The 18,755-nt window shown below is 48.3% G+C and overlaps 1 long non-coding RNA gene across 2 annotated transcripts in view; it reads left to right on the top strand.

Moving 5' to 3' along the window:
* LOC110256809 (uncharacterized) overlaps positions 1–18,755 on the top strand; it is a 61,494-nt gene that overhangs the window by 37,456 nt on the left and 5,283 nt on the right. For both annotated transcript variants that reach the window (XR_014825828.1, XR_002338825.2), the window contains exon 2: positions 16,657–16,812. This is a non-coding gene — a long non-coding RNA (uncharacterized LOC110256809). The remainder of the gene's footprint in view (positions 1–16,656; positions 16,813–18,755) is intronic.

The following is an 18,755-nucleotide window of genomic DNA, read 5'->3' as shown; positions in this document are numbered from 1 at the left end:
GTAAGTTATGGGAAAGAGTATGTCGAATGCTTCCATTTATGCACAAGATACACATGCATCAACTTGGACTTTCTCTCTGGAAAGATTCTTAAGAAACTAATAACAGTTGGTTAACTGTAGGGAGAAGTCGGCAATGGGAATTTTTCATCCTGAAAACTCTGTGGCTGGAGGCAGAGTGGGAAAATGATCTTCCTTTGTATAATCGTTGGTAACTTTGAATTTGTATGGTGTGCCATTTTACTTGTGGGAAAAAAATAATTGGTTAATAAGACGTAATTTGTTTTCATTTAACACATTAATTTATAATAAATAATAGAAAAGGTAATAGAAAACTAGATTAAATAATAAATAAATAGAAATAATTACCACCTATAATTCCAGTGCCCAGAATTAACCACTTATTAACATTTTGACATATTTGCTTCTGTTTGGTTTTTTTGGCCTATGTTTATTATTTTTGAAGATTATGCAACCCATATGAACTCACTGACCTTTTTACAAAATTAAAATGTCCTGGGTAAAGCTAAACTCCTTGACCCTCAACCCATCCAGACCCTCCCTCCCACCTCCAAAGAGGAGGCATTCCTATGGCTTGCGTTGACCCTTACACTCTTATTTTTGTTTTTTATTTTTATTTTTTTGTATTTCTTTCTGACCCTTGCAGTCTTGCGTTAGGCTTCCACCGACCTGTCCACTTAGAGAAAACGCTTTGTGCCTTTGAACATGTACATAAATGATGTGATGGAATAGTCGTCATTTTCCAACTCAATTCTTTTCCTGCTGTTCTGTGGTTCTTACTGAAGTTCATTCGTGTGATCATGTATAGATCATGAGCACAGCTCTGCTTTCTCGGATGAAAAATTCCCTTGTTAAGTTATCACTATCTTAAAGGCATCTTCTCGGTTTACCAGTATCTTAAAGGCATCTTCTCAGTCTCATCATCAGAGTGAGCTTCTGTTCATGCAAGTCTTTAGTGCAGCGTTCTAGCCCACCTGCTATGCATAAAGCACCAAGGCCAAAGGAAGACGATGGTTTCTAGCTTCAGAGAGCTCAGAGGATGGGGTGGAAGGCCAGACATGGACCACACCTGTCACACAAGGTGGGAACTGCCGGAGGAGGGGCTGAAGGTGCCGCCAAGGGTCAGGGGAGGGTGCCATCACTGTGGGCTGGAATAATTATTGTTGTGACATGCAGGCAGTGTTCCAGGCATTGTTCCTTCTGGTTTACAGGGATTTTCTCATTAAATACTTATGACCCCCCCCCGTGAGGTGGTGCTATTACTTGTCCCACTCAGTAGATTCCGAAACTGAGCCACAGGGAAGTTGAAGTAACTTGTTCACAGTCACCTGGCTCAGTGGTAGATTATCTCTAGTCTTTTCAAGAACCTTCAAGGCAAATATAATTCTCATTTTCCAGATGAAGAATCAGAGGCTGAGAGGTTAAAGAACCCCCAACCACATCACTCAGCTCTTGTTCTCTCCCACCAGTCCCCTGAGTCCTCGCCGTCTCCTGAATCCAGTACCCTCATCCTGGCTTTGGCGAGGCCGCCCTCACGGTGGGTCTGCCAGGGGTGCAGGTGGGATGCAGTGGCCTGGCGGGGTTGGATGCAGGCATCCATCCACCAGCTGCCTCCAGGGGTCCTCGTGGGTTCCCTGCTCCTTGACACCCAGACCCTCACCTGAAACTTTCTTCCCTTTTTCCGCCTTTAGTCACATGACCTCTTCCTTTTTTTTTAAATTCCGTATAATTTTTATTTTTTTCCATTATAGCTGATTTACAGTGTTCGGTCAACTTCCTACTGTATAGCATGGTGACCCAGTTACACATACATGTATGCATTCTTTTTTCTCACATTATCCTGCTCCATCATAAGTGACCAGACATAGTTCCCAGTGCTACACAGCAGGATCTCATTGCTAATCCATTCTAAAGGCAAGAGTCTGCATCTCTTAACCCCAAGCTCCCAATCCTTCCCACTCCCTGCCCCTCCCCCTTGGCAACCACAAGTGTGTTCTCCAAGTCCATGTATTTCTTTTCTGTGGAAAGGTTCATTTGTGCCATATATTAGATTCCAGATATAAGTGATATCATGTGGTATTTGTCTTTCTCTTTCTGACTTGCTTCACTTAGTATGAGAGTCTCTAGTTCCATCCATGTTGCTACAAATGGCATTATGACATTCTTTTTTATGGCTGAGTAGTATTCCATTGTGTATATATACCACACCTTCTAATCCAATCGTCTGCTGATGGACATTTGGGTTGTTTCCATGTCTCGGCTATTATGAATAGTGCTGCAGTGAACATGTGGGTGCATGTGTCTTTTTTAAGGCAAGTTTTGTCCGGATGTATGCCCAGGAGTGGGATTGCTGGGTCATATGGTAGTTCTATGTATAGTTTTCTAAGGTACCTCCATACTGTTTTCCACGGTGGCTGTACCAGCTTACATTCCCACCAACAGTGCAGGAGGGTTCCCTTTTCTCCACACCCCCTCCAGCTTTTGTTGTTTGTGGACTTATTAATGATGGCCATTCTGATTTGTATGAGGTTGTATCTTGTAGTAGTTTTGATTTGCGTTTCTCTAAGAATCAGCAATGTTGAGCATTTTTTCATGTGCTTGTTGGCCATCTATATATCTTTGGAGAAATGTCTATTCAGGTCTTTTGCCCATTTTCCCACTGGGTTGTTGGCTTTTTTGCTGTTGAGTTATATAAGTTGTTTGTATATTTTAGAGATTAGGCCTTTATCAGTTGCGTCATTTGAAACTATTTTCTTCCATTCTGTACGTCGTCTTTCTGTTTTCTTTTTGGTTTCCTTTGCTGTGCAAAAGCTTGTCAGTTTGGTGAGGTCCCATTGGTTTATTTTTGCTTTTATTTCTGTTGCTTTGGGAGACTGACCTAAGAAAACGTTCGTAAGCTTGATGTCAGAGAATGTTTTGCCTATGTTCTCTTCCCGGCGTTTGATGTTATCTTGTCTCAGTAGATGCAGAAAAAGCATTTGACAAAGTCCAACGTCCATTCATGATAAAAACTCTTACCAAAGTGGATATAGAGGGAACACACCTTAACATAATCAAAGCCATTTATGACAAACCCACAGCAAATATAATACTCAATGGAGAAAGGCTGATAGCCTTCCCACTAAAATCTGGAACAAGACAAAGATGCCCACTCTCACCACTGTTATTCAACATAGTATTGGAAGTCCTGGCCACAGCAATCAGACAAGCAAAAGAAATCAGAGGCACCCAAATTGGAAGAGAAGAGGTAAAACTGTCACTGTATGCAGGTGACATGATACTATATATAAAAAACCATAAGGACTCCATGCAAAAGCTACTTGAACTTGAATTTGATCAACAAATTCAGCAAAGTAGCAGGATATAAGATTAACATTCAGAAATCAGTCACATTTCTGTATACTAGCAATGAAATATTAGAAAAGGAATACAAACATACCTTTTTAAATTGCACCCAAAAAAATCAAATACCTGGGAACACACCTGACCAAGGAGGTAAAAGACTTATATGCTGAGAACTATAAAACCTTAATCAAGGAAATTAAAGAAGATGTAAAGAAATGGAACGATATTCCATGCTCCTGGGTTGGAAAAATTAACATTGTAAAAATGGCCATACTACCCAAAGCAATCTACAGATTCAATGCAATCCCTATCAAACTACCCATGACATTTTTCACAGAACTAGAACAAGCAATCCCAAAATTTATATGGAACCACAAAAGACCCAGAATTGCCAGAGCAACCCTGAGGACCAAAAACCAAGCACTCTCCCAGACTTCAGGCAATATTACAAAGCCACAGTCATCAAGACAGTGTGGTACTGGTACCAAAACAGACATATAGACCAATGAAGCAGAATAGAGAACCCAGAAATAAACCCAGACACCTATGATCAATTAATCTTTGACAAAGGAGGCAAGAACATAAAATGGGAAAAAGACAGTCTTTTCAGCAAGTATTGCTGGGAAACCTGGACCAGCTGCATGCAAATGAATGAAACTGGAACACACCCTCACACCATGCACAAAATAAACTCAAAATGGCTTAAAGACTTAAATATAACACAAGACCTCTTCCTTTTAACTTGAGTTTTTCTCCTTCTCTTCCTGTGTGTTTGTCTTCCAAATGTCTGTGTAGCAGCCAGAACTCTTGTTTGATGTTTTACCTGTGTTGTATGGCACTAAACCTCTGCCTGCCCCTCATCTCCCACTGCAGGGCCACCTTCCTTTCACCCCCTAGATGGCCTGCCTCCCTGTGATGCCAGGGGGCTGGTCTGACTCCCTCACACCCACCTGAGCCCCAAGATGGGCATACCCCACCTGGGCTTACCCCTGGCCACGGTTGTTTGTTCAGAGATGGACACTGTCAGGCCAACTAGAGTCTTGCTCAGACTTTTCTCTCTCTTTGGGAACTTCCACATGCCAAGGACACAGCCAAAAACAAAGAGATCTTTGCCTAGCCCGGGGTCATGAAAACAGTCTCCTCTGTTTCCGTGGAAGCCCCTCGACTGGCCCGGAAACCCCTGAAGATGACAAGACAGACTCCACTCTCCACGAGCAATGGAAATCGTGCCCGCCTTCACATCAGGGGGAGATCTGTCCTTCTTCATTGTGATGATGTACAGACATTTGTAACGTTCTAGAAAACGTGCAGCACAGTCAATGCAGATTTACAGCTGCATCCTCAATGAGGCTTTAAACATTTATGCCATTGCTTAACTTAAGTTACTCCCTGAATTATATCGAATACCATCCTCATGCCTTCCGCAAAATGTTGATTAAATACCCACGACTCTGTGCAGTGTTCAATATGAGGAAGTTACATTCTTGGGGACAGCAAACAGGCAGTGAGCAAACCAACCCCGGCGAAGGCAGGTTAAACTGATGCTTCTCATCCTCCACACCCATGCTGGGGGCCACAGAACTGTCGAGAAGGGAAAATAAAAGTAAGACGTATCATGGGAGTTCCCGTTGTGGCTCAGTGGTAACAAATCCAGCTAGTATCTGTGAGGATTCGGGTTTGATCCCTGATCTCACTCTGTGGTTGAGGGTCCGTGAGCTGTGGTGTAGGTTGCAGACACAGCTCAGCTCCTGCATCGCTGTGGCTGTGCTGTAGGCTGCAGCTGTGATTCAACCCCTAGCCTGGGAACCTCCATATGCCGGAGGTGCAGCCCTAACAAGAAAAGAAAAAGTAAGATGTGTCAACCTGCTGTCCTAGTACTATTGTCATTTACCATTCTCCCAATCTTGTGGGGAGGATGTGAATGAAGAAACTGAGCCTGGAGAGTTTGAGTAACTTCTGCAAGATAACATGCGGTTCCTGGGGTGGGGGTTGAGGACAGGGACTCCTACTCACGTTTCTCTCATCACCAATTTTTTTGTGTGCCTGGTGGCCACAGGCTGGGAGAAGGAGGTGGAGCTGGGGCTGCCTGAGTCAGCTTGCTTTTTGTCGGCTGTTTCAGGGGGACCTCAGTGGATTTAAGTCTGAATACACCTGAGGAGTTTTGCTTGGGCCTCGGGATCCGTGGATTTCTCTTACCGAGTTTTACCATCAAGGCAAGTGTTGCTGCCATTCAACGCTCGTGGACAGCATCTTCAACTTCCCTTTCATTCCTGGAGATACTATTTAGTACATTTCTTTGATGGCTCGTGATGCTCAAGTCAGTTTTAATATCAATAATGTCCCATTTGGAAAACATTCCGTTTCTAGGCCCGCCAAAAAAAAATATCTCTCCCTGTCAGGATTTATTGACTCCAGCCCTAGGGGGCTGCGGGAGAGGGGGTTCCTTAAGCAGAAGTGTAAACAGATGGTCTTTGGAAAGGGCCTGCGTTTGTAAGCCCTGAATTCGTTTTGGGCAGAGCGGAGTCACACGTGCCAGTGCTCGTTGGCCAGCAGCGTGGGGACAGAGATACATCAAAACTGTCATGACATTCTTCAGTCCTTTGGGCTGGATTTGGGCCTCGGTGCCCTATTAGAAATGGTTGCAGACTGCCAGGTGCCCCCTGGGTTGGAGGTTGGAGGGAGAGAACACAGGCCTGGCAGATGGTAATGAGATCCCCCCAAGGAGCTCAAAGCAGCGGAGAGCTTTGATGCTCAGTTCGTCCTTCAGGGCTGCCTCCCCTCCAGTCGGGAATCAGCAGAGCTGGGATTGCCAGCCACTGGCCTCACCCAAAATTGTAGCCCCCGAGGGGGGGCCACGGGACAGGGCAAGCCGGTTCAGAGGCCCTGGTTGCTCCTCATTCAAGGCACCCCCCATCACCCCCTCCACCCCCGTCTCTCCTCTTTTTGGGATATTTTCTCCTCCATCTCTAATGATTCCCCCATCTTTTTTTTCCCCCTTTTCTTTTTTCTTTTTATGGCCATACCCACGTCATATGGAAGCTCCCAGGCTAGGGGTTGAATCGGAGCTGCAGCTGCCAGCCTATACCACAACCACAGCAATGCCAGATCCAGCCCGCACCTGTGACCTACACCACAGCTCACAGCAATGCCGGATCCTTAACTCGCTGAGTGAAGCCAGGGATCAAACCCGCATCCTCATGGATGCTGTGTCAGCTTCCTAAGCCACTGAGCCACAGTAGGAACTCCCCAATGCACCATCTTAGCATGAACATGCTCATGGACCCTGCAGGCCCAGCCAGACCCACCTCCAGCCTCCTGTCCCTTTGCAGCTGGTGCTTCTGCTGCTTCTCTGCATGTCCCCACCCAAAGGACTAAGGCCTGGCTTCCCTCCCCAGCATGCTTGAAAGTCCCTTCCTCAGAATGTGCCCAAATCCCTGTAACCAGCTCAGCGCCTGGCCTGGCTCAGGAGCCCAGTAAAGATGTTGGGCAGGTAAACCAAGGGACCTGCTGGGCACAGCCTCTCTTCTGCTACCTGCTTTACTGCGCTAAGCACTGCCGGCTGCCTGCTCCCCACTCCTGCCTCCTCCCCAGCTCCTGGGACAGGAAGCTCGAGGTTCCCCTTCTCCTCCTCTAGCCACACCTGTGCTTCCCTCGCTCGTCCCCTGCCGCCTCTTCTGCCCTGGTCACTTCTCTTCTTCTCTTGCTCTCTTGACAGGCGCCGTAATTCCCAGACTCCGCCCCCTTTTAATTTACTTTTATTTTTGTATTGCGGTGAAATTCACGTAACATAAAAGGGACCATGGGAGTTCCCTGGTGGTCTAGCAGGTTAAGGATCCAGCCTTGTCACTGCTGTGGTGTGGGTTTGATCCCTGGCCTGGGAACTTCTGTATGCTGCAGGCCTGGCCCCCAAAAGGAGTGGGGGGGACCATGTTACAGCGTACAGTTGGTGGCATTCAGGATGCTCACGGTGTCATGCAACCAACCACTCTATCCAACTCCAGAACACATCTTCACCCTCGCAGAGCAGACCCCACGCTCGCTAAGCGGTCACTCCGTTCTCCCGACTCCCTCACCCCAGCAGCCCCGAATCTACTTTCTGTCGTGATGGATTCACCAACTCTGGATGTGTCACATGAACGGACTCACACACCACGTGTCCTTCTGTGTCTGGCTTCTGTCACTGAGCAGCAGAATGTTTTGCAGGTTCATCCGAGGTGGACGGCTGAGTAATACCGCATCACGCAAACGGACCACGTCATCTGTCGATGGACATTTGGGTGGTTTCTGCCGTTTCACTCTCAGGATGGTGCGACAGTGAACATGGGTGTACAAGTTTTTGTTTGAAACCGGCTTCAGTGCTTTGGGGTGTGCAGCTAGGCATGGAATCCCAGGATCCCATGGCAAATCTATGTTCTGTGCTCACGGCAATGCCAGATCCATAACCCACCGATCGAGACCAGGGATCACACCCGCATCCTCATGGATACTAGCCGGGTTTGTTGACCCTGAGCCACAACAGGAACTCCTTATGTTTCTTTCTTTGAGGTGCCCCCACGTCCCTTTGGCAGCCCTCGTCTGGTCCCTTGGGTCTGCTTTGGTAGGTGGGGTGTACGTCCTCGCGGTGGGGGTCTGGCCCGTTGTCCCATCACACTGAGTCCAGAGGTAGCCTTGCTCCCTCTGCTCCAGCCCCTTCCTGTGCTCCTGCTGGTGGTTCTTTCCCAAGCAGGGGCCACCATTTCTCCAGCTTCCTAGGCTAAAACCCTCGCAGCAGCCAAGTCTTCTCGAAACACAACTTTTGCGGTCCTTCCAGATTTTTCTCCCACCCCGCTCTCCATATCCTAGCATCTGGGACCTTCCAAAGACGGAGCCCGTTGTGTTCCCTCATTCATTCATTCCACCACCATCTAGCAAGGCTGCACCCTGGGCCAAGGGCTGCAGAAGGCAACTCGTAGGATGCAGAGTCCCTGCTTCCAAAAGTGGAGTGTTGAATACAACACAAGGTCTATAGAGGCCTGAAACAAATTGGCCCCTACAACTGCAGAGGCCGAGACAGCCCAGTAGAGCAGGAGGAGGCAGGGGGCAGCGGGCCGCCCCTCAGCTTCATGGTCTGTTTCTTAGAGGCAAGAGAGCAGGATCAGGCAGGGTGAAGAGAATGGCGTCACCCCGGCTCTTCTGAGCAACAGCCCGTGCAGTTTGTTAAGGGCTCCCTGGCTCAGAAGGTGCCTCTCAGGCCAGAGGATGAGGATCCAGGGAGAATGGCAGAGGAAGGGGGACCTTCCTTGGGGCGCAGTGGGGACCCAGTGAAGGTGTCGAGAGGATAGATGGCGTTGCTATGGCAATGCTTCAGGACAGCTGCTTCATGTTGGTGCGGAGCATGCACGTGGGGGCCGTGTCTCATGGGGGGGCCCACCTGGTGGGTCAGCATTTCCCATCGTGGGCTCCCTGGGACCTCAAAAAAGTGTCATGTGAGAAAAGGGTGCTGAATTTTTTTTAACCCGAAATGATTTGAGAAAATGTGAACCCTGAACGTGGAGCGTGTTGGACACCAGGGTGCTCGCACGAGTCTCAAGACTTCCCTCCTGCTCAGAATACATCACAGTAATAATTTATTAAAGGAGCCAAACCGTAACCCCAAGAAAGGGTAGTTTTATATGTTTTCCACACACTAGAGTGAACCAAGTTAAGCCGAGTGATTTATAGCAGTCCTTCTCAGAGCCCCTGGCATTCACATGTGGGCTCTGAATTTCCAAAGCCTGAGTGTTGTAGGCAGTGATGCTGCCACTGACTTGACCCCAGAAGCCTTCATCCAGACCCTAATACCGAGCAGCCCGGACCAGTGTTCTGCCTTCTCCAGGCTTCACCAGTATCTGGGGAGACAGGTCTTAGGCACATTCTTGTCAAAAATCTTAAGAGTCCGTGGGGAGCAAGGAAGATTTATTAACAAGTGATGGGAACCCAGAGTCTATCGGAGCCCAATAAAGACTTGGCTTACCTGGCAGCAGGCTCATTACTCAGCCCCTCCTTCAGAGCATCACGTTTTATATATTTGTGTAAGAGAGGGCTAGAAGAAATTCTATTAATAAGAATAGCATCGCTTGAGAGTTCCGATTGTGGCACAGTAGAAACAAATCCAACTAGTACCCATGAGGACGCAGGTTTGATCCCTGGCCTTGCTCAGTGAGTCAGGGATCTGGCATTGCCGTGAGCTGTGGTGTAGGTCACAGATGCAGCTCAGATCCCACGAGGCTGTGGATTCAACCCCCAGCCTGGGAACTTCCATATGCCACAGGTACAGCCCTAAAAAGCAAAAGCAAAAGGATAGCATGGCTTTTTATGGTTGATACAAGCTCTTTGTTGCGGGTACTGAACATAATGTTATAGCTTCTTTGGCATCAGCCGATTTTTTGAGACGCCCCCTGCCCCAGGCTGGAAAGCATCAGTCCCTCACTGCACTAAGGATAAAGATGAAAACAGCACCCAAGGCTTTTACTCCAAATGCATTTGGACGTTCTCCAGGCCGTGCTGCCCGCAGGGAGGGCATTGCTGCTGCTGCTGCTACAATGTACGTTCTGTGTGTTCTGTGATTTGCCAAGTCAGACAAGTGTTAAAGAGGAACAGGGACATATTAGGCTGTGTAAGATGCAGGGAATGAAAGAAACCCCTCATTCACGGTAAATAGGACTATGCCAGGACCTGCTCTGGTGTCATGATCTTGGTGTCCCAAGATTGCCGTGTCACTGATGAGCCTGAAGCTAGAGGTATGGCTGGAGGTTGCTCTGCCCCTTGCTTGTGCTCCATGAGTTGACACTAGCGAGGGGTTTTCCATGACACTGGCTTGCTTTCTCCATTAGCAGGAGTGGGACCAAGTTGCAGTTCAGCTGTCAGGGAAGGGGTTGCATCTGGATATATGCATTAACTAGCGCCGATCTGTGACTGATGCCAGTGATATGCTGCAGAAAATGCAAGTAGCTCCTATGCCTAGTCCCTGGTCCTTTCACTGTGATGGAACTTTTAGCTGGACTCACAACCATCGAGCATATGAAGACAACATTTCCTAGACGGCTTTTCAGTGAGCTAAGGTTATTTAAGTTCTAACCAATAGGGAGTGAGCCGGAGTGAGGGTGTACCTTAAAGGGACGGGAGAAGCGCTCCTCTTTCCCTTTGCCCCCTCCTGCTGGTCAAGATGAGGACCTGGTGGTCAGCCACCTTGGACCATATGGACAAAGGCAACACACCAGGGGCTGTGGAGCCACAGAGGGAAGGAGTTTGTACCCTGACGACTTCATGGAGCAGAACCACATTCCTGCTCAGGCTTCACATAAGTGAGAGATACCCGCTCTCTGTTAAGCCACTGGTATCGGGTCTTGTCACAGTTGAAACAGTTTCCTAATGATGCTGATCCCTTAGAAGCTGCCTGGCTGGTCTCCTCGCCTTAATCATGCACAGTGAAGGCATAAAGAGAGTGTAACTCCCCTCTTAGGAGTCAGGAAGATGACATTGAACTGGGTCTTGGAAGATTCAGTGCTCAGACAACCCAAATGGGGGAGAGGAAGAAACTGGGAGACACAGGATGGAGAAGGGACAATTCATTCATCAGTTTTTTCCAACAGTTCTGGAACAACAAGACCCCAGAGAATGCAGGAAGGGATGGTGGGAGAATTCCTGAGAAGCCAGAGAATGCCTACCCGACAAGAGAAAAGAAGTAGGGTCTGGAATCCAGTAGGCTGCGAGAAACAAAACCCCTCTACAAACTGGAAGTCATGGGCTCAGGGGACACCAAACTCCTGGTAGACGTGACACCAGGTAGGGTTGACCAGGCAGCAACAGCATCCCCCAAATCTGGGGTCTCCCATCTTCATCATCAACTCCGTCGTCCTCCAGGGGTTTGCTCCTGGTTCTAGAACAGTTGGCTGCGGCATTCAGAGCATCCTTTGTTCGCCTTCAGCAGGAAAAAGCAATCTGGGCCCTCTTCCAAGTCGGGAAGAACTTCCACAGAAGCTGCCAGGAAAACAACTCTAGTCTCGTTGGCCAGAATTGAGTCCCCGGTCACGGCCAAGGGGAAGCCGCACCTTGGGCTGAGACAGTTCCCAACACTGCTTGCAGCTGCACCTTGTGAGAGGGTGGAGTGGGTATAGGGGAGTCACCCCACCACACCCCAACCATCCACTTAAAGGAGGTGGGGCGGAAATTTGAAGTATCTGTGGCCCGGTGACTCTGGTCCCCTGAGGCAGGAGCGTCTTCAGCTCGGAATCGAGACGCAGGGGAGCCTTAAGGTCTCCCTTCTTTTCTCCCTTCTTCCATTTCGGCTGAAGACGTCGGCTCAGACAGGGAGGGGGAGGCAACAAGGAAGCCCTGGCCTGGGGTCCCGGGAAGAGCAGGTGTTCGCCTGGCGCTGTCGAAGGGTAAATACAGAAAAAAGGACGCCGGACGCAATTACAGCTGTTCATTCTTCTGCTTAAAATGGGGAGTAAAAGTCACAAACCAATCACCACGTTAGGTCCAGCAGTCACCTGGGTCCCTTTGTTAGGGAGCCACGTGGACATCCCTGTCCCCGTTCATTAGAAGGCCAGGGCCCTCCGGAGGGTGATCTCGGGGCTGCCAGGCGCCCATCACTGGGCCTTTGGGTTAATTGCCCCACAGAAGCCACACGCTCTGGGGTGGCTGCCACTCCACCAAGTTTGCTTTGGGTTAAAGCACAGTGAGAAGAAGAAGTAAAGACACGTATTCCTGCCAAATTAACCGCATTCCTCGTACAGCACTGTCCTCCGTTATGGGGGCTGGTCCCTCCTACTTTCATGGCGGAAAGTCCGCTGTTTTCTAAAATGATGGTGAGTGGAGAAGGGGAGCTTGGGATTTTTTTCTTTTTAGGGCCTCACCTGTGGCATATGGAGATTCCCAGGCTAGGGGTCAAATGGGAGCTGCAGCTGCCAGCCTATGCCACAGCAATTCGGGATCTGAGCTGCATCTGCGACCTACGCTGCAGCTCACAGCAACGCCAGGTCCTTAACCCACTGAGCGAGGCCAGGGATCAAACCTGCGTCCTCATGGATGCTAGTTAGCTTCATTTCCGCTAAGCTGCAGTGGAAACTCCAAGGATGCTAGTTCATATTTTACAGCTTCCAGCCCTTGCTTCAGATTCATTCTTTGCTCCTGGGGGAGCTAGAAGGCCCCTGAGCTGAGCCAGTGCAGGCCCCTAGCAGCACGGCCCAGGCACACTTCCTGCCACCTCTATATCTTCGCTGTCACCACCAACTCCTTCTCTGCCTCAGTCCAACCCAGCCTCCCAGACACTCCCTCCTCAGCACTGCATGAGCTGCCCCAGCCCCACCAAACGGTGCCCCACCCATCAGCCCTGTCCCCCCACCCCCTTATCCCCAGCCATCCTGACTGTAAGGAGAAGGCCTCTTAATGCAGTGCAGCGCTCCACAGCAGTTTCCTTGAACATTCTCAAGGTGTAAGTTCAGGCTCTCAGCTCTAGAAACAGCCCTAGAAACCCAAGAAAAAGTGACCACAAATGTGCTCTGTGTTCCCAGTTGAAGATCCAGTTGATACCAAGGTGAGATGCCTGTGGATTCTGGACTTACCTTACACCTGTTACCTGGGTGCCCCTGGCAGTCACACTTCTTTCATGAATCTTAATTCTGCTCCGTGTCTGGCAGGCCGAGGCCGTTCTGTGGATCATGGCCTCAAAACTCAGCATCAAGGAGAGGGATCAGTTCACGTGATGAGCACAGACATCTACTGAGGGTAACGGAAAACAGAACCGGTACATCACTCGCATCTCATGTTGGGGCAGCTGACACCCCACCCTGAGCTGACAAACCCCCTGGAAAATGGCCAAGGGGTCTGCTTCTCTTTAAGCAACAGCCTTGTGTTTGAGTTGGGTTTTGATAAATCAGCGCTGGGTTGGTAGAGCAGGAGATGAGATTCAAGAAGTATTAGGAAGTGTCCCACATGCTCTTTCCCTCCGACACGCATGAAAGTTGATGCCAAGACATAGCTGTGAGCCTCCGTGCATGTCACTGACCACCTGCTCTGAGAGGTGCTAAAGAATCCCCTGACCCTGGAAGCCTCCAGAACAGACACTTGATTTCAACACAGCTTGAGAAGATGGTGCTCTCCTGGCCCAGCATAAGAAATAACCTTTTATTTTGGAAAATACCAAAGCTATTCTTAAAAAAATATTGCAACATGGAGTTCCCGTCGTGGCGCAGTGGTTAACGAATCCGACTAGGAACCATGAGGTTGCGGGTTCGGTCCCTGCCCTTGCTCAGTGGGTTAACGATCCGGCGTTGCCGTGAGCTGTGGTGTAGGTTGCAGACGTGGCTCGGATCCCGCGTTGCTGTGGCTCTGGCGTAGGCCGGTGGCTACAGCTCCAATTCAACCCCTAGCCTGGGAACCTCCATATGCCGTGGGAGCGGCCCAAGAAATAGCAACAACAACAACAACAACAACAACAAAATATTGCAACAGTACAATGCTAAGCACTCATATACCCTTTGCCCTACGCAACCGTGCTCATCAGTTACTATTTAGCCACATCTGTGTGTGCTCTCTCTTTCTCCCTCCCCTTTCCCTTCCTCTCTCGTATGTAATGGGTTTTCTTCTGAACTAAGAATAAGTTGCAGAACCATGACCTGTCACCTTTAAATATTTCCGCATAGATTCGTCAGGACAAAGACCATCTCTCATGTAACCACAGTATAATTACTAAATGTGGAATCATTGGCCTTGACACAATGCTACTCTCATGAAGTTTATACCCAGATCCTCAAGAATGTTCCAAGAATGTCTTTTGAAGCAGCATTTTTCTGACTCAGGAGCCGGCCTGTGGGCATATGTTACATTAGCTGTCGTGGCTCTGGTTTCCATTAACTAACCTGGACCAGCTCTGCAGCTTGTCTGCCCCTCTTGACACTGACAGTTTTAAAGAGAACAGACCAGTTGTTTTGTAGCGTGTTCCTCACGGGGAATTTGTTGGATGAGTCATTACATTCGGGCCAGGCATATTGGGCAGAAGCAGGACACAAGGGACAATGGGTCCTAAGAACTCGTATAAGCTCGTCCCTCTGTTGGTGACATTGGTACTGATCACTGAGGTAGGACACCATCTGCTAAATTTCTCCACCGTACAGGTACTTTTTAAAAAATTATGATTTTTAAATAATGTCTGGGGGAATGCTTTGAGACCTCAGTTCAGAGGTCTCAGCTACATACTGGAAGGGATAACCCTAAAGTTAAATAGGTCACGAACTCTGCCATCAAGGATCCAGCCTGGCATCAAACACAGAGGGAGTTCCTATTGTGCCTCAGTGGGTTACAAACCTGAATAGTTTCCATGAGGATGTGGGTTCGATCCCTGGCCTTGCTCAGTGAGTTAAGGAGCCATGTTAACCTGAGCTGTGGTGTAGGTTACAAACACGGCTCAGATCTGGTATTGCTGCGGCTGTGGTGTAGGCTGGCACCTGCAGCTCTGATTCGACTCCTAGCCTGGGAACTTCCACACACCATGGGTGCAACCCTGGGGTTTGGCGGGGGGACCACACAGACCAACACTACATATGATACAGCCTCCTAACCTTAGACAAAGGAAACAAGAAGTGGACAGATTCATGAATTTCCCACATGCAAGACCAAACAAAACAAATGCTACAGTCAGGGTCCGGGCTAACCGCAGGTGCCAGAGGACTGCACATCTAATTCCAGATGTAATGACTGAGAAAGGTTTCCCAGGGACGTACCAGGAATGGGGAGAGTCTGTGGGCAAATCACCTGCAATTGCAACAGGCAAGTCACAGAAGGAAAGAGGCAGAGCAACAGTAAACGTGAAAAGATGCCCAACCCCATCAGTGGTCAGGGAAACGCACACGAGAATAATGTTCTTAACCCATCGTAGAGTCAAAACTTTTAAAATGTTGATGCCTTCCAGTGCTGACGAGGGTACAGGGAAGCTGGTGGGAGTGTGAACTGCCACGTCTTTGGAAAGGAATCTTGCAGATCTACTAAAATTTGAAGCATCAATAGGTTTTGGCCCAGGTCTCTGTTTGAATCACTCCCTGAGATCAGAAAGAGAAAGATGCCTGAAAACCAGGTGTAGGTGGTAGAATTTTAGTCCATAGCAACAAAAACTCGTTAAACGTCATCGTCTTTATTTTTCTGAGTTAAATTTAGTCTTGTCAGAGCCCCATGGACAGAGTTAGCTGGTAATTCACTTTCAGTCGTTTTAGGAGTTCTGACCCTCTTCCTAGGGACACTAAGGCCCTAGAGGTCTAGCATTATCTAGAACATTCTTGGAAGAGCCGTCTGATCTACAGACCACGTTGGCCTCTATGGTGCAGTTCATGGGCCCAGGAAAAAGAGTTTGGGCATAAAGGGCTCTATAGGGCTGCAGCCCTGTCCACCCTGCGGGCTACCTCACAGGAAGTCTGAGGGAATGGAGTCTAGATCCCAGAACAAAGTCCTTTTTTGCTGTCTAGTGTCAGAGCAAACAACCAAATCCTTCCCCCCCCCCTCCAGGAAGTTTGTTTCTCATGTTCCCACACACCCTCTCAGCCAAAGCTCTCCTTACACCCCTCCATGAGTCTGGGTGGCAGTCCCAAGATTGCCACTGGGTTACTAGGCTGCCCCAAGCTGCCAGCACTCCTTCTCTGGGGGAGGGATGGAGACGGCGTCTACTGTGAACTTTTTGAGGGGGGGGATGTGTCCTATACCTTGGCACCAACCAAGTACTGGCAAGTTGTAATTCCCTGTCAGTGTTTTTGGCGCAAATGAAGAAACAAAAAGGGCAGTTGGATGGATGCAGGCATGGATACGTGGGTGGATGCAGGAGTGAGTGAATAGATGGACTGCGGGCGAGTGAATGGCTGCATGGGTGGATAAGCATTCACGTGGGTGGATAGATGGGTGATGAACAAATGGGTAGGTGAGAGAGTGAATAGGTGTTTGGGGTGGATGAGTAGATATTTGGGCAGATAGATGGGTTGATGGATGGTGGTTGGATGGATGGATAGATAGGTGGATGGGTGGATAAGTGGATAAATGAGAGGTTGGGTTTGTAGATGGGTAGATAGATGGATGGGTAGGTAGATGAACAGGTGGTTAGATGGGTGGGTTGATGAATGGATAGACCACTGCTGGGGAAAAATGTGATTTGAAAGAGTCTTCAGGCCACACTACTTTTAAGAAGGCCAGAACAAGGACAAAACTTGTTTTCCCCAAACCCTTTATTAAGCAGGGATCCACCTAAAAGCCCCCTTGGCGCTGGCCCTTCAGCTGTATCACTTGCTTCCCCAGGGTTTAGACCGTTCACCGTGGACGCCGAAGGATTCTCAGCATGGCCGGGGCCCCATGCACTGAGCAGCTTACCAGCCCGTTCAACAGACCTCACTCAGCACACGCCTCACCCAGGACACACCCCACTGACCAAAGCTGCTTCATAGAGCAAGACAGGTAAGATGCATTTGTTGGATCAACAAAAATGTATTGGAGCTCCCGCTGTGGTGCAGTGGGATCAGCGGCATCTGGGGAATGTGGGGGTGCAGGTTTGATCCCCGCCCAGCACAGCGGGTTAAGATTCTGCTGCGGCTTAATTCACGACTGTGGCTCAGATCTGATTCCCGGCCCAAGAGATTCATATGCTGCAGGGCGGCCAAAAATGAAAAAAAAAAAACACACACATATATATATATATATCAGCAAAAATGTAAGTGATCACCCCTAATTCTGCCATCTAGGAACAGAGCAATAGTTACTAATTTTGTTTTTTCCCATTATTTTTAATTAGCACGTGTGTATTTCAGTACAAAATGGATCATGCTGTGATATATACCACTCTGTAATCAGCTCATGTCATAGAACAATATTATGGAAATTTTTCCCTTCTATTCAATATTCTCCAGAAACATAATATGTCATGACGTGACTGTAGCATAATTTATTTAACCAGCCTCCTTTTGTTGTTTCCAATTGTTCATCATGATAAGCTCTGTTATGAAGGACAACCTTATAACGCTCTGAACATCCAGGGTGGTTTCCGTAGAAGAAATCCCTATTTGTAGACTTGCTCCCTCCAAGGATGTGCAGAATCGCAGGGCTTCTCTCGAGTGGTGCCAGATAGTCCTCTGGGAAGACTGGCCTCATTCACACACCTCCCCGCAGAGTCACAGAATCCGCGCGTCGGGCACACTCACCCACGCTGGTTTTTAAAACCAACATAGAAGCATGTTGTGGTATTCTCGAATGTCTGCACAACTGGTATTGAAGATAGAACTAGGCTCGGGGTGTTGAGGCAGCTCTTGGGAGAAAAAACGGTCAACACTCGTGGTGGTTTTACTGAATGCAGGATAATTCGTCTACACAAACTTATTTCTAATAAATGATCCTCATCGTAAAAGCAGTAATTTTCACATTAAAGAAAACTAGACGTGGAAGGAACTGCATGGGGGGTGCTTACCTATATTTCCACCCCCAGAAACCACCAGTGTACCATTTCACAGCATTTCTAAGATTTTTTTTTTTTTTTCTGGGACGGATCATTTCTTTGTGGTTGTGATAATACAGTAAAGTAAGCGGGGTATCCCCTGTTTTCCTTTTATTCACCCACATGCTGTAAGCACTTCTCTATCTTATTACAAACTCCCAGTAAACTAATTCTGACAAATGTATAATATTCCTTCAAGTAAATGGGACCTGGCTTAAGCCTCCCCCACTGGGCACCTAAGTTACATTCAAGGTCATTAACAGCAACGGGATGTGTCCATATCTATGACTTTCTTACTTTAAAGATACGTGGTGATGACTGAGGGATTCAGTTTGGAAAAAAAGGCACGTTGGGAGATCTAACCCCTTGGCAGACAAGCAAGTGAAGCTATAAATTGGTCATCTGTAACTTTGGTCACATGCCGTCGGATGCGATCTTGAGCATTTCTCAGCAGGATATTTCCCAAATCACGAGACCTAGGGCCATAGGCCAAGAGGTTAAAATATCCCCCGGGGACCCCCACCTGGGATCCCCAGAGACCCTTCTGTCTCTGCACACAGGTTGCAGCCACCAGAGCACAGAGACTGGGCATTCATGAACCCCTGCTCTCGCTGTGGATATGATTAGAAGAAAAGCAAATGCTGCATCTGGTTTTGTAGCAAGATCTCATTTTGCTTATTAATTTCTTCGGCCACTTCAACTTTACAGATAACCAGCGTTGTGCAGTTGCTGGCAATCATTGGGTCCAGGTGTATAAGCCCATTTTACAAGTAGGCCAATGGGCGGGCAAAATACATAAGCAAGCAGGCATTGGTATGAAAAGTTGAGTTGCTTCCCATGTGAAAAATGTTACATGCACAGGCTAGAGAACATAGTATAAATACAAAAACTAATGCACGTAAGAAAAATTGGC

The sequence above is a fragment of the Sus scrofa genome, chromosome 14 (genome assembly GCF_054392235.1).
Source record: "Sus scrofa isolate SSC_HxYL_T2T_F1_AM1 chromosome 14, Sscrofa_HxYL_maternal_Yorkshire_Landrace_v2.0, whole genome shotgun sequence".
NCBI lineage: Eukaryota > Metazoa > Chordata > Mammalia > Artiodactyla > Suidae > Sus > Sus scrofa.
This window is presented reverse-complemented; position numbering and strand designations above follow the sequence as displayed.